The sequence below is a fragment of the Bubalus bubalis genome, chromosome 21 (genome assembly GCF_019923935.1).
Source record: "Bubalus bubalis isolate 160015118507 breed Murrah chromosome 21, NDDB_SH_1, whole genome shotgun sequence".
In the NCBI taxonomy this organism is placed as follows: domain Eukaryota; kingdom Metazoa; phylum Chordata; class Mammalia; order Artiodactyla; family Bovidae; genus Bubalus; species Bubalus bubalis.
The window spans coordinates 28,922,212-28,937,482 of record NC_059177.1 but is presented as its reverse complement, the minus strand read 5'-3'; the positions used below and the strand labels follow the sequence as shown (position 1 = coordinate 28,937,482).

Genomic DNA, 15,271 nt, shown 5'->3' with positions numbered 1-15,271 from the left:
TATTGTCACCCTGCTTATTTGACTTATATGCAGAGTACATCATGCGAAATATCAAGTTGGAGTCAAGATTGCCAGGAGAAATATCAAAAACCTCAGATATGCAGATGACACCACCCTTACGGCAGAAAGCGAAGTAGAACTAAAGAGTCTCTTGATGAAAGTGAAAGAGGAGAGTAAAAAAGTTGGCTTAAAACTCAACATTCAGAAAACTGATGGGATCCAGTCCCATTACTTCATGGCAAATAGATGGGGAAACAATGGAAACAGTGAGAAACTTTATTTTCTTCAGCTCCAAAATCACTGCAGATGGTGAAAGCCATGAAATTAAAAGACGCTTGCTCCTTGGAAGAAAAGTTATGACCAACCTAGACAGCATATTAAAAAGCAGAGACATTACTTTTCCAACAAAGGTCTATCTAGTCAAAGCTATGGTTTTTCCAGTAGTCATGTATGGCTGTGAGAGTTGGACCATAAAGAAGGCTGAGCGCTGAAGAATTGATGCTTTTGAACTGTGGTGTTGGAGAAGACTCTTGAGAGTCTCTTGGACTGCAAGGAGATCCAACCAGTCCATGCTAAAGAAAATCAGCCCTGAAAATTCATTGGAAGGAATGATGCTGAAGCTGAAGCTCCAATACTTTAGCCACCTGATGTGAAGAACTGACTCATTGGGAAAGACCCTGATGCTGGGAAAGATTGAGAACAGGAGAAGGGAACAGCGGAGGATGAGATGCTTGGATGGTATCACCGACTCAATACACATGAGTTTGTGCAAGCTCCAGGAGCTGGTGATCGACAGGGAAGCCTGGGGTGCTGCAGTCCATGGGGTCACAAAGAGTTGGACACAACTGAGTGACTAAATTGAACTGAACTGAAAGTGATGAATCTGTTTTCAGATAATGGCTTCAAAGGCACAAAATAAAATACACAGAATTACAGAGAAAACCAGTTACGTGGTTCTCAAAATATTAAACAAATTTATGATGTAGTAATACTGGCACGACTTTATCAACACATCAAAAAGCAATATCTAGCAGTGGATCTAGTTACAACTAATTTTTAAATGGAGATGAGCATAAAATGTCATTTTCAGATATCTGTGACAACTGTAGATATGAAAATATCTCTGATTTTTATGGATGACAAAGTCACAGGCACAACTAATGTTATTATGGGGTTGGATGTCTACATTTTGAATAGAAAGAAATGCCAATTTTCACTTAGAGATTGGGAAATACAAATAATACTTTTCCCACCCAAGGTAAGAACCTTTTGCCTAAGGGAAAGAGGCCCTGAGTGCCTTCAGGCAAATGAAGAGACAGCCAAACTGGCCGTATCACCACTCCTTCCTTCCTTCCCTCCAACCTATAAAAGTACAGACATTGGGGATCTGAGCAGGAGTGTGAATACTTGGGGAGACGGATGAGTCTCCTTTGAGTCAAGGAAAGAACACTCTGGGAGAGTGACTTAGAGACTGCAAACTCCAGCGAATGCTCTTCATGTTGTCCTCTGTGCCCCAAAGGAGAGAGTAGGGGGAAGAGGGGCAGGGGAAGGGGAGGGATCCTTAGAGCCGACCCAGCTCCCTCCTCACTGCAGCCCCTCAGGGTGAGTCAAATCTGACCAGAACAGAGGGAGGGCACGAGGCTAGGATTTTAAACTGGACCTTTCTACATCATAGAAGGGTGGGTAAGTTTGTTTTCCCAGGGACATCCCTCCAACAATGGGGGTGGCAGCCAGTGGCTAAATGCCCAGCCTCCCCACCCTCCAACAACACAAAGGGACATCACAAAAGTCCATTCCATTCCTGCAGTTCCCTGCAGGTCACTCAGTTTGTACCCTGAAGATAAGGTGCCGTTTTGGGCCCTTCTTCCTTCCTTCTCTGACCGCCCCTCCCCAACTCCTGCTTCCTGGATCAATTCCCAGAGATCAGCTACTGCCCTGGTGCCCTTCTCTCAGGACCAACTTTAGGAGGAGCCAAAAATAGGAGAGTGATGGTCCCCTCATCTGACTAAATCAGGCTTCCTTAGAGGGTCACCTGTAAGGATTCAGCGCTCTGGGAAGGAAACTGGGGAACGGGGATGAAGAGGAATCATGGCAGGCAAGGAAAATGATTGGGAAATTATAAAACTAAGTAGCTTTTTAAAAGCTGAAACCTGGCTGGGAATCTGCTGGAAGAGCACAAATTGAAAAATGTGCTCGTGACAGATGAGAATCCGTCAACTGACAAGAGAGGGCTTTGCGGAGAAAACGAAGCAGAGCACAGTGTCAGGGGGACAGATTGGCCCAATTAAGGACGTGGGAGGCCCTGGGGAGGGGTTTGGCAAGAGTGAGTTATGGGGCAGTGGGGAGAGATGGGTCCAGAGAGGAGATGGGCAAGTCACTGGGGTGTCCATGTGCTCCATCCCCAGGATCAGGCAACCCTAAGGATAGGGATGAGATGCTGAGTCTCAAAAGGAGGGGAACAGACCCTGCAGAGGGCTGTGTGCTGCCTCCTCGCTTAGGTGCGTCACTTCACAGAGGTAAGCTTGGAGATTCCTAAATGTGTGCTCTGTGGAATGCTGGTTGTGTACTAGTCTCTAGGAAAAAGAAGATAGGGTAGCGGTTCCGTGGAGAGCCCTGCTTGGAGATTCCTTCCTCCAACAAGTGTCCATCCATTGAGTTTGTTTCGGGCATGGCGCTGGGTACAGGACTGCAGGAGTGGATGGTACAGATGACATCCCTGCACCAAGAGTCCAGCAGTCCTTTAGGGGAGACAAGTATTAAATTACATTGCCTAACGCAATGCACAGGGAGCGCTAGTCTAGCTGCTCCACATGTACTACCTCATTGAATCCGCACGACAACCTGTGAAGTGAAAACTACATGTTTGTTATTTTAGGGGTGAATAAACAGGGGCACAGAAAGGTCAGGTAAAGGGCTAAGGTGACAACACAGGTGAGGCATGAACCAAACCTAGACAAAGAGGCTCCCAAGTATGCACTTTGACCTACTACAGCTTAGTGTCTTTTATGTTAAGGGATCTGACAAGTTCTGTAGATTAGACCCAAAGCAAATGGAGAATGAGCAGCCCTGGCTAGTGGTGTTGGCAGCATGGGGGAGCTTACCTCCTCTTCCCATGGGTGTCCCAACTCACAATAGATAGATGATCCTCAAGGGATTACAACCCCCTTGGTACCTGGGTCAGAGGTAGCTGAGAGGCCCCCACCAAACTGTCTGGCAGTGTGCCATGGCACTGCCAGCTCAGCATCGAGATAGCTGCCACTTTGCCCTGAGATACCACCTTGCTCTAGACTAGCACTTCCCATGCACTGGGTATTAGATCCTGTGGACACTGGACCCCAGCTTCCCCCCTCACAAGTACCTAGGTCCATGTAGTGGGCAGAGGGTGAAAGTAGACCACTCCACCCCCAGGACTAAACCAGTCTCCATCTTGAACTCCATGATCTGAGTGCCTTGGTGACATGTTTCTGGGCAGGGCAGGGGGATCCAGCAGACACCAGGAAAGAGAAGTAGGCAGTCAAGAGCCCACCTTAAGGAGACAGTGAGAATCGGTCTCCTGGGAGTTGAGACACACAGTGTCTAGCACAAACTCTATTATTCTATCAATCGTCACTTATAAAGCACGACTTCAAAGATAAAATTATTGAGAATTTCAAGATAGCAACAACAGGGCACAAAACCCAAGTGCAGGGCCCTGTGGCTGTCCCTGCACACAGCCACAAAGCTGGTCCTGCCTGCACTCAAGGGAAGTGGGAAATGGCTGGAATGTGTTAACCAAGGTTGCCCATGTTCATTCCAGCACAGGACTCCTTTGGGGGTTAACAGTCCCATGGACTCCCCTCTTGGAAACACTATATCAACTTATCCAAAACCTAGTAATAGTCCTGAGTCAGGCAGGACCAGGGTTATCGCCACTTTCCCAAGAGGGAGAAACTGAGGCACAGAGAGGCAAGTGTTTCACTCAGAATATGATAGGAGGTAAGAGGCAGGGCTGGCTCTCAAAACCAAATATCCAGGCTCTGGATCCAGTGCTTCCCCCTGTGATGTAACAAACTTCCCAACCCTCTCAGATGCTTTACACATCCCTTGTTTGTCACGCAGGAGAGGGCTGAAATGATGGCAGGTTGCCAGCCTGAAGCTACTGTTTATTAGGAAATCTCCAGACATGCCAGGAAATTACAGACCAGCAAATTAGTTTAGTCATTTCACTAGTTTATTTAAGGAACTCTTTGCGAGCTCTGGGGGAAAAAAAAAAGCTCTTTCAAGCACAAGTTGTTGGAAGGGGTGTTTTTTGGTGCCTCTAAGATGCCGTGTTATCCTGGGCATCTGAAGGCCACCTTAGTGAAGAGAATTCCCTTCAGACTAAGAAGCTTGAATGAAAGTCGAGAATACCATTGCTCCCTTCACAAGTGTGGCAGTCAACCTCTAAGGGGCTCCCCGATGACCGCTGATTCCTGTTATTCACACCCTGGTGTAGCCCACTACCACGTGAATAGGGCTGAACTGCACAGTCTGTAGAATATTGCAGAAATGATTCCTGTGACTTCCAAGACTAGGTCATAAAAGATACTGCAGTTTCCACCTGCCTCTGTCTTGGATCTCTCATTCTGGGGGAAGCCAGAGGACGTAGCCTGAGAACACTCAAGCAGCTCTGTGGAGAGGTTTATCTGACCAGGACTAAAATCTTCTAACAGCTATATGAGTGGACATCTTGGGTGTGGATCCTTTAGCCCCAGTTAAGCCTTCACACAAAACTAGCCCTGTCCGATGTCTTATCTTCAGCCTCTTGAGAGACCTTGAGCTAGCTGAATCCCTGACCCACAGAAGCCATATGGTAAAATCTCTGATTGTTTTTTAAGATACTAAGTTTGGGGCTCATTTGTTATACATCAATAGATAACTAATACACTCTGTAAAAAAGGTAGCAACCAACTGCTATGGAGTGGGAGGGAGCTAATCTTCTTAAATAAGATCCAAACGCAGTTACATCCTTCAGGCCATTGTGCTCTGTTTCTGCCATTGTTACTTCAAGAGAACCCCAGGGGCAGGAGAGTCACAAATTTTGGAGGGAGATGGGGAGAGTGGGGAAGGGAGCTTACACCGGATCACAAAGGTGGTGTGGGGTAATAGAGACTAAACACCAGAGATGAGAAGCAGCATACACTCTAGTTATGTATTCTATGGCTGTGAATTGTGACCTAAACAATACGCCTCACTGGTGATCTGCATGCTGATAACTTCACATTTGCTTTTGGTCCTTTACCTAAATAATCCCGCATAATAACCCAATGACATGGTTCACTGGTCAGAACACATCCAATGTGAGGGACAAACCCAGCTCAAATTGGTTTAAACCTAAATGGTGGTACTGATAGGCTCATTAACTGAGAAGTGCAAGGGGTCTGTGGGCTTCAGGAACTGTTGCATCCAGGATCTCAAAGTTGTTTTTTTCTTCTCTCTCTCATTCTTTCTTCCTTCTCTCACCTCTCCCACTCATCTCCCTGATTTCTTTTTCCAAGAAAATTGGACACCAGTAGGCCAAGTTCCTAGTCTTAAAGCTCACAATCTAAAACCAAGAAAGATCCTTTTCTCCAACAGCCCTGTATCAGATCCCATAGAGGTACTCTTGCTTGTGTCCCTTAGACCCGGTGCAGAGATGGAGCCCAATAATTGGCTGGGCCTGGATTATGCGCCTGCCAGGTAGGTGGGGCCGAGTGAGTCAGTCCCACCGGAACCACATGCAGTGGTAATTTCCAAATCGGAAAGGGGATGATAGGCAGACAAAAATAAGACATTTATTACTATTATTGTCCTCATATTGCAAATAAGGAACCAACTTGGAGAAGCTACAAACCTGCCTGGGATCTCATAGGTGATAAACAGCAAAGCCAGATCTATATGGGTCCAGCTCTGAAGGTTTTTTTATCCATAGTCAGTAATGATCCTTCCACCTTTCTTACTCATAGGATCCTCTGACACACACAGGAGGTCCGCAGGGAGGATTATATCCCTTTCAGAAGCCAGAATAATTACCTGACCCCTATCCAGCCTCTGTGACCAATGCTGTATCCAACCCAATCTGGATAGTTAACCCAGTTAACCCAAGGCGGAAAGCATTTCCCAAAGGGCCTCCCATCCCGCCTTTGATGGCATCAAGAGTCAAACTGATCACACACATACACACACACACACACACCTGCCTTTCCCCACCCAGTGAAACTCCTCAGTGGTGCCCTGTTGTTGTGGAGTAAAGACTCAAAATCTTACCTCAGGTACGAGCCCGAACATCTGACCCCTGCCAACCCCTACCTTGTTTTTTCTGCTCTCTGTGTCAGCCGCAGTGGTCTGTGAAAGTGCCTTGCTTCCTCTCACCCCAGGACCTTTGCATGTTGTGTTCCCTCTGCTTAGAGGGCTCATTTCTCTTCCCTCTGATTTAGAAAACCCAACCTTCAAGTCAGTTCCTCAAGGAAGCCTCCACACCCACATAGTTGGGGTCAGTTCCTCTGTTTAGATCCTCATGGAAATTCAGAGCTTGCACTGACATTATGAGAATAAATTTTTGAATAAATGTGTGAATTATGGTGAAAATCTGTCTCTTCCACAGACTACAAGCTCATCAGAGCAGAGACCATGTCCATGTCTATACTCACTATGTCTAGCACTTAGCCCAGGGCCTGGGCCAGAGTAGACCCTCAAAGAACATTTATTGAATAAATAGAAGGAAGGAAGTGGGGAAAGAAGAAAGGAAGGGGGTGGGGAGAGAGGGAGGGAGGGACTGTCTGTGCCTCTTATTAAGGCTCCGTGGAGTAAATCACAAGCATTTCAAAGATGTTGATTAAACTCTTAAACTAGGATGAACATGAAGAAAATGAAACTATTACAAGCATTAGAGGATTTATTGGCTGAGCCTGGCTGCTTTTCAGTATTATTCCCTTCGTTCTCATTTCTTGAGAACCACGGGCTGAAAGTCCTGCAGTTGGGGCGGGGCTGGGAGGGGGGAGGCAGTGTTGGGGAGAGGAGGATCCAAGAAAAGGGAAGCAGAAACAAGAAAGGATAGAGAAACAAGGGAAAGATGATAGGTGGAAAGGGTAAATAAAGGAAGGGAGGGAGGGAATTTGAGAGGGGAAGAGAAGTAGAGATGAGGACAGAAGAGAAGAGGAGGGAGGGAAGTGGAGGGAGGGGGAGGAGGGAGAGTGAGGTGTGGGGAGGAACGAAAGAGAGAGAGAGAGGGAGGGAGGGAGGGGAGAAAAGGAGGCAGGAGGAGGAGGCCTAAATGAAGAGGGACAGGAGATGATGCAGGACAATTCTGGCAAGCCCAGCACGGAAACCCATAAGCCCCATCATACCCAGGAGAAATCCTGCTCTGGGTCCCTGCCAGTGACAGGCCATCAGATTGCAGTGGGGAGGGAGGTGGAGAGAATGTGTCCCTCCTTTGCTTGGCCGTGGGTGACCCACGGATCTCCTCATCACCTTGTTGGCTTTTGGACCTCTGTTTTCCCCTCTGATTGTGTCGACAGGATGAAGGGATGTTTATTGCTAACACAGCAAAATGTAGTCCAGTGTCTGGGAGTCTCCCTGGCATGATTAATTCATGTTCTGAGCAAATGAACAAGACTTTGCACTGTTGAAGGGGGTGCTGTATATATGGGGATGTGGGCCAGAGGCTGGGGATCTGGAATCTGGCACTGGCTGTTGGCAAGTCACAGGAGGCACAGACACTGCACACTGAAGGAGAGCCTGCAATGTGCCAACTCCCAGCTTGGGTTCTGGGAGGGTTTCCTCTTAAAAATCATAAGCATGTCCATTGCCTCTAGGGGTGAGAAGTGGTCTCCAGCACAGAATCATACATCTCAGGTATTTTAAGCAAGGACAGGTTTACAAAAAGGTAATACAACTGGAAACGATGAATGGGATGACTGCAAAAAGGAGGGGGAAATCTCTAAGGAAGAAGCAGCTTGGTGAGTGAAGTTTCTCCACCAAGCCCTCCCCTAGGCCCCCATGTCTTGGCAGTTTACTCCTGTTGGGACCACTCATTCATCACTGGAACTCACACAGCTCTTTCTGACAGGCAAAAAATAGGGAATTTATCAGCTTATGTAACTGAAAAATCTAGGGATTAAGTGGCTTCAGGCATGGCTGGATCCAGGAGGTCAAGAATTATCATCAAGGCTGTTTTCTCTGTCTTTGGATCTATTTTTCCTCTGTGCTGGCAGGCTGCCTCCATGTGGAGCTATCCCTGCTTAAAGAATGTTTCTCTTTCCCAATAGTTTCCCCAAAATCTCAGGCCTGAGTCTTACTGGCCAGGCTTGGAACATGTGCCACTCCTGGAACCAGGAATTAGGGATCAGTCCCACCCAAATCAAGATGCTATTAACTAAATGATAATGAATGGCTGTTGTGCAGACAAAAACAACAGATGTGACCACAGAGCTGTGTTGATCACTACAAGATGACAGCATCTTTTCCCAAGAATTTAAATACAAATGCTGGTTGCTAGGGAGGAATGCTGAGGACTGACCACACATTGGTACTTTCTGGGAGAGAGCTAGGCAGAAAAGATTCTTCCTAATAGGCCTCTGGAAAGTTTACTTGGCAAGTAAACTCATCTTGGAGACACATCCTGGTGTCTCCAGAATTACCAGACCTGCAAGGAGGCACGTAAAAACCTCCCTAGGATGCTATTCAATCATTCATTCATTCACCCATCCATCCATCACCTATTCATCACTCTCTCACCTCCTCTTTACCCTTCAACTCTCTGCCATCTGGCTTCTTTCTATATCTCCCAGGGGAGCTTGTCCTTGTGAAAGTTGTCAATGACTTCTTTTGTTCAATCCTGTGGACAGTGTCCCTTCTTTCATTCCTTGCTGTCCCAGATGATTGGGTACTGTTGCCTGCCTCCCTCTTGAAACCTGCCTGCCTTCTCCATGGCTCTGGCTCCATGGTGCTCATCCTCCCTCGATGAGCACATGTACACCTGTGGCCTCAGTTTCCATCTCTCTTCTTGTCTCTTGTCCAGGTGCACAGACCAGACCACTCTGTTGAGTTTCGGTTTTGTAAATCTAAGTACCTTCTAGAACCTCCACTTGGACATCCCCATGGCATCTCAGACTCAACATGACCAAAAATAAACTTCTCACAGCTCTATCCCAAGACTTCTTCCCTAGGGTTACCTAAGAGCCTGGTTCCACCATCCACCCACTTGCTTAAACTAGAGACCAAGTCTTGACTCAGCGTCTCTGTCTCTCACCCCTACATCCTTTCAGTTCTTGGAAATATCCAGTTACTTCTCATCATCCCCACCACATCCTTCTGTGGCTCTGACTCCCATCATTTCACATCAGCATTCTGCCAACAATGTCCCAACTGGCCTCCTACCTTGTACCACTCCAATCTATCATCTACTCTGCAGTCAGAGCCTTCTAAACACATATCAGATTATGTTGCTTAATTATTGGCTTCTTACTGCTCTTAGGAATAGGTCAAATTCCTTGAGGTGGCCATTACAACCCAGGCTCTGTTTACTCCTCCAGCTTCCCTTACTTTTTGGCACTCTTTTCTCAAAATCTATGTGCCTGTCACACTGACTTGCTTGCCTCCAACTTTGTATAGGCTGGTTACTCTGCCTGGATCACCCTTCCTTCTGTCTCTTCATTTAACCTTCTTCTTGGTCATCCTCCAAGTCTCCTCTTATATCTATTAATCCCTCCAGGACAACTTCTCTGACCATCTAAGACTAAGCTAACTACCTTTTCCATGTGCCTCCAAATGTGAATGAATGAATGAATCAATCAACTAACTCTCCAGGGAAGATGGTGGTGGTGTTTAAGTTCTTGATGAAAAGGAAAGGTCACAAGAAAAGAAGGGAAATCTATAAGTATATTTTTAGCCAATAAAGACTTTCTTTTTGACACTTATTTTCCAAACAGCTGCAACTGTGCTGGACATGGATATACCACTGAACAAGACAGAAAACTACCTTATCCTTTGATGTGACGTGAAAGTCATTGAGTCATGTCCGACTCCTTGGGACCCCATGGACTATACAGTCTGGGGAATTCTCCAGTCCAGAGTACTGGAGTGGGTAGCCTATCCCTTCTCCAGCGGATCTTCCCAACCCAGGAATCGAACTAAGGTCTCCTGCATTGCAGGCAGATTCTTTACCAACTGAGCTATCAGGGAAGCCCACCTTATCCTTTAGGAAATGATAATTGAGCAGACAAGATAGATACAAAAATAAATAATTTGGCATAATTTACTGTTTACTAGACCGAACCCAAGGGAGAGTCCCACCCTTGGACTGCAAGGAGATCAAACTAGTCCATCCTAAAGGAAATCAGTCCTGAATATTTATTGGAAGGACTGAGACTGAAACGGAAACTCCAATACTTTGGCCACCTGATGTGAAGAACTGACTTATTGGAAAAGACCCTGATGATGGGAAAGATTGAAGGTGGGAGGAGAAGGGGATGACAGAGGATAAGATGGTGGGATGGCATCACTGACTTGATGGACATGAGTTTGAGCACACTCTGGGAGTGAAGCCTGGAATGCTGCAGTGCATGGGGTCTCAAAGAGTCAGACACGACTGAGCAACTGAACTGAACTGAGGCCCAACCCTCTTGCATAGAGTGTATTGTCCACAGATGGCTGTACCAATATACATCCCATTTGATATGCCCTCTCACAATGTGACACTCCACCACTGAGTTGTGGAGTCTGTGTTCCTGCCTCCCAAAACCAAGTGGACTTTGTAACTGCTTTGACCAATAGACTGTTGCAGAAGTGACACTATATGACTTTCAGGTCTATAAAGGTCACGTGATTTCCACCAATTTCTCTCCCACCCCTCTCTCCCTTTCTCTTTCTCTCCATCTCCCTCTCTCAACTCTCCCCTCTGGAACCCAGTTCACCATGTTTGTAAGAAAACCTAGACCACACGGGAGGCCACATGTAGATGTTGCAGTCAACGACTAACTAGTGTCTCTGACGACAGGCAGCATCAACCTGTACTTGTGCAAATGAACAAGATTTCAAATGAACCCAGCCTTTGGCCCTTCCAGCAGAGTTCCTAGACACCCAGAAACAAAAAGAAGCCATCCTCATTGTTCTCCATCATATTCTCAATACACAGACTCTGTGAGCATAATAAGTGGTTGCTTTACGCCACTAGATTTTGGAGCAATTTTTTCTGCAGCCATGGCAACCATATTACCTCTCCAGGCTTACTCTCAGAAAAGAACACTGGACTTGAAAGAAATAGGGTGAAATATACTGCCATCTCTATCTTTTAACAACTGTGGATAGTCATGGGCTCTGTGAACTTGGGCATGTCATTTTCCATCTCTGGGTTCTTAGTCTTCCTGTGTATAAAATAAGGGGATGGGGCTGGGTGATTTTAAGACCCCAGGACGTCTGAAAATTCTTCCAAGGGAGACTCATTCAAGGTATAACCCAATCTAAATCACGTCAATTGATGTGGCAAGAGGCGAACTTTTGATTTGAAATTCCTGATTATTTTTTAAAATCTTTCTAGGAGATGAACTCAACTAAAGCCTTTAAAAAACAAAGGGATTCCTTTAATGCATAATTCATGAAAGGAAAGTGGGCTTAACCCAGCAGGTCATTTGAAGTAAAAGTGCCATAAAAATAAAATATGTTTCCCTCCCCTTCTGCCTCCCCATCTCTTACACTAGCTAATGGAGGGAGAAGAGTGAATTAAACTGGAGTTCAGGTCAAAGGTTTAGTTGATTCATTCCAGAATGGTCATCCCCTTCAGCCGCTGCTCCAGTAACAACAGACACTGCAGATGTTCAGGCTGGTTTTGTCCTCACCCCAGGGCCCCCCTGCTACTGAGTGCTAAGGCCCCGCCTCCTTCCCTGGGGAGATGACCTCACCTTCTAATGGCTTGCCCAATTAGGAAGCACAGGAGACTGGTGAGAAGACACCCTGTCTACTTCAAAAGATTTGGGGAAATTCCCCAAGGGGCCAACCTGTTTGACAGAGGTGGAGGGGAAAAAAGTAGACAGCCCGTAATTAGTATAATAACCTGTTCGGATTCCACCTGCCTGTGATTTCCTCAGCTTGTTCATCCATTCATGTATTCATTCACTCAGGCAACAAATATTTACAGAGCAGCTGTGATGTTTGAGCCCTGGTGATACGACAGGTCCCCCAGAAGGAGCTAACGATTTGTGTGCAAGCGATTGATTAAAGAAGTGCTCCCAGGGGCATCGGTGGGGAGCAGGGGGAGGTGGAGCAGAACAGAGAAGAAGATGCAAGCAAGCCCAAGCCTCGGCTGGATCCTGAAGGGAGCTCTGGAGTAGAAAGTACACCTTGGCATTTGTCCCAATTCAAAGCAAAGGAGTTGGGCTTTCACACTTCTGTACCAGTCATTGGTAAGGGCTGCTCAGTAGGGGTGTAAATCCCAGGTACCCTTGTGCTCTGGACTTGCAAAGTGGCTCCAACAGTCACTTTGTAGAAGTGAAACCAGGGGCCAGGGGCAGACATTTTTCCATTCTGCCATCCCCATTATATCAGTACTAGCTTACCTCATGGTTGCAAAATGGCTGCAGCAGCTCCAAACATCCCATCCTCTCAAACAATATCCAAACACAAGAAGGGAACCAGTCCTCCCTACAGATCTGACTTATCAGGGAGAAAAATTACTCCCAGAAGCCTCCAGCACATTTTGCCTCATGTCCTGTTTGCCAAAAATGGGCCAGTGCACACTTTTAAACCAATCATCACCAAAAGGTAACAGGATTACCACGAATGTTTTCCTGGATTGAGGAGGGGTCATTTCCTGAGCATCTTCCCATCTACTTGATACCCAATGATGGGTTCTTTTTAACCAGGAAGAAGAGGAAATGGCTTTTGGATGGACACTGGTCTGTGTATGCTACAATGACCAATCACAGAGTACCATGCTTTCTGCGGTACAGTGACTGGTTAAGGTATGGGCACATCTTAAACCAATCAGAGATAATTCTGAGCATTTTGCTGTAGTAATCAGGAAGAGACACTTACTTGTTCCTGAAAGCATCTTAGGCAAGAGTTGTGGCAGCCACTTGGTATCATGAGGAGCCTGAAAACAAAGCCAACATAAGAAAGAAAATGAAGTGGAACCAAGAGTGGTAGACAGACCAAATCTCTTTGATGACTTATTCAAAATCCCTGAATCCAGGATTCAGGGTCAATTCAGGGTCAAAGTCAATTCCAAACTTGAGTGGAAAGAAAGTCCCTTTTTGGCTAATCCAGCTTGGGTTGGGATTTCTGTTCCTGGCAACCAAAAGGTTCCCAAGTGATACACATGGTGAACAAGGCAGACCCAGTCTCTGTGCTTACAAAATTCACAGTCAAATGGGAGCTGCTGCTGCTGCTGCTAAGTTGCTTCAGTCGTGTCTGACTCTGTGTGACCCCATAGACGGCAGCCCACCAGGCTCCCCCGTCCCTGGGATTCTCCAGGCAAGAACACTGGAGTGGGTTGCCATTTCCTTCTCCAATGCATGAAAGTGAAAAGTGAAAGTGAAGTCACTCAGTCATGTCCGACTCTTAGCGACCCCATGGATTGCAGCCCACCAGGCTCCTCCGTCCATGGGATTTTCCAGGCAAGAGTACTGGAGTGGGGTGCCATTGCCTTCTCCAAGAGGCAGGTGCTAAACAAAGAATTACAAGTGTAATCTGGGTTACAAAGATCAAGTGCAGAAGACTGGCAGACCACATAAGACAGACAAGTCACACTGGTCTGGTCTGAGAACTCTCTTTCTCAGAGGAGGTGTGGTGCAAGCTGAGACAGGTGGGAAGATGGCTGTGTTTTCCAACGTTTGACTCCCATGTGACATCTGTACTTCACAGACACTGCAGGCTGTCACTTGGGGAAGCCCACTGATTCCATCCTTCTCTGACACACCTCTCACTCCTTCATCCATTCTCCCAACACTCCAATTTGTTCAAAACCAGCCAAGAATGACCAGTTTCTGTTGTTCCTGCACTCCTTTAAAAGCTTTGCACTCTGGAGAAAGACTGTGATGTCTTTCACAGTCAAGTGTGTTTTCTTTTGCATTCCTTCATTCCCTGTATAAATCAGAACCATTAAGTCAGGTCTCAAGATAACAGAGGGATATAAAGAACTCCCAGCCAAGTGCAGGTCAGCGTTGTAGCTGAGAGTTGCTGAAAGTGGGGAAGTGCTCCAGGAAATGTGGAACTTACGCCTTCCCAGAGAGAAAAAACACTCATTGCTCTCCACTAGTCTGGCCCAGGGATGTGTGTTCTCTGGCATCATTCACTGACTCAGAGAGAGAAGAACTCTAGGTTCAAACAGCCTGGTGTCACTGCCTTTCCCTAGCTACGTGGTCTCACACTGCTAGCTATGAGCCCTCACTTGGAGGGTTCAACAGGCACCAAAACTGATATGCGTGGTGACAATGCTGCTTCCCCAGCCCCCAGGCAAAGGAAACAAGCCTCCTAGTTCTTCTGCTCTGCTGACCACATCACTGGTGGCCCAGTCTTGTGGCCAGTACTGTAGCTTCCATAGCAGGCACTGGACCAAAGTGGCCAATTGGAAGAGTCATTTTATGATTCGCCACTGCAAGATGGGAAGACTTGTATTCAAGGGCCATTGTGTCCACTGCTTGAGGGTGTCTAATCTGCTCCTCTAGGATCTAACTTCACCACTAGGCCCTTCATCCTGGCTCCCAAATGGAAGAGCTGGGGCAGGTCCTTGGTGCTTCACCATCTACCTTGTACATAAGTCACCCTGGAAGCCCAACTCCTTTCATGTAATATGAAGGGGACCCCTGAAGTTGTGCCACTCAGTTTGGAGTTGACACTTGGACACGGCAACTCTTCTTAGCTTTGTAATCATCACTTGAGCCTGTGAGCATCTTAACTCACCAGGACTACCTTGGAAAGAGGTAGTCCCCTTCCTTTAAAGTCACCAGGTTAGTCTTTAAAAGTAAAAGTCAGGAAACAGTCTGAGAGCAATCTTGGCCTCTGCTCCTCAACCATCCCTGACTTTCTAAATGGTGTCCAAGGTTGTTTCAGGGTCCCCAGGGAAGGGGTCCTTGTGGGGTCTCTGCACCCCACATAGACAGCGCCCCCATATTCCAACTTGAGAGAAAGCAGCTAAGATCCTGAAAGTTTCAGAAGAGGGCTCTGAATAAGAATGTGTTTTAAAGAAAGGAAAGCAGGAAGGAAGCGGGACTGACAATTAGGCTAGTGGGTTGTCAAGACTTGTCTGCTTTTCCCATTTGATGATTTGTCTACAGCCAAG

General features: G+C 46.7%; 1 long non-coding RNA gene across 1 annotated transcript in view; it reads right to left on the bottom strand.

The window, feature by feature from the left end:
- LOC123330967 overlaps positions 1 to 15,271 on the bottom strand; it is an 80,660-nt gene that overhangs the window by 38,699 nt on the left and 26,690 nt on the right. The window contains exon 2 of the long non-coding RNA XR_006547334.2: positions 13,027 to 13,084. This is a non-coding gene — a long non-coding RNA (uncharacterized LOC123330967). The remainder of the gene's footprint in view (positions 1 to 13,026; positions 13,085 to 15,271) is intronic.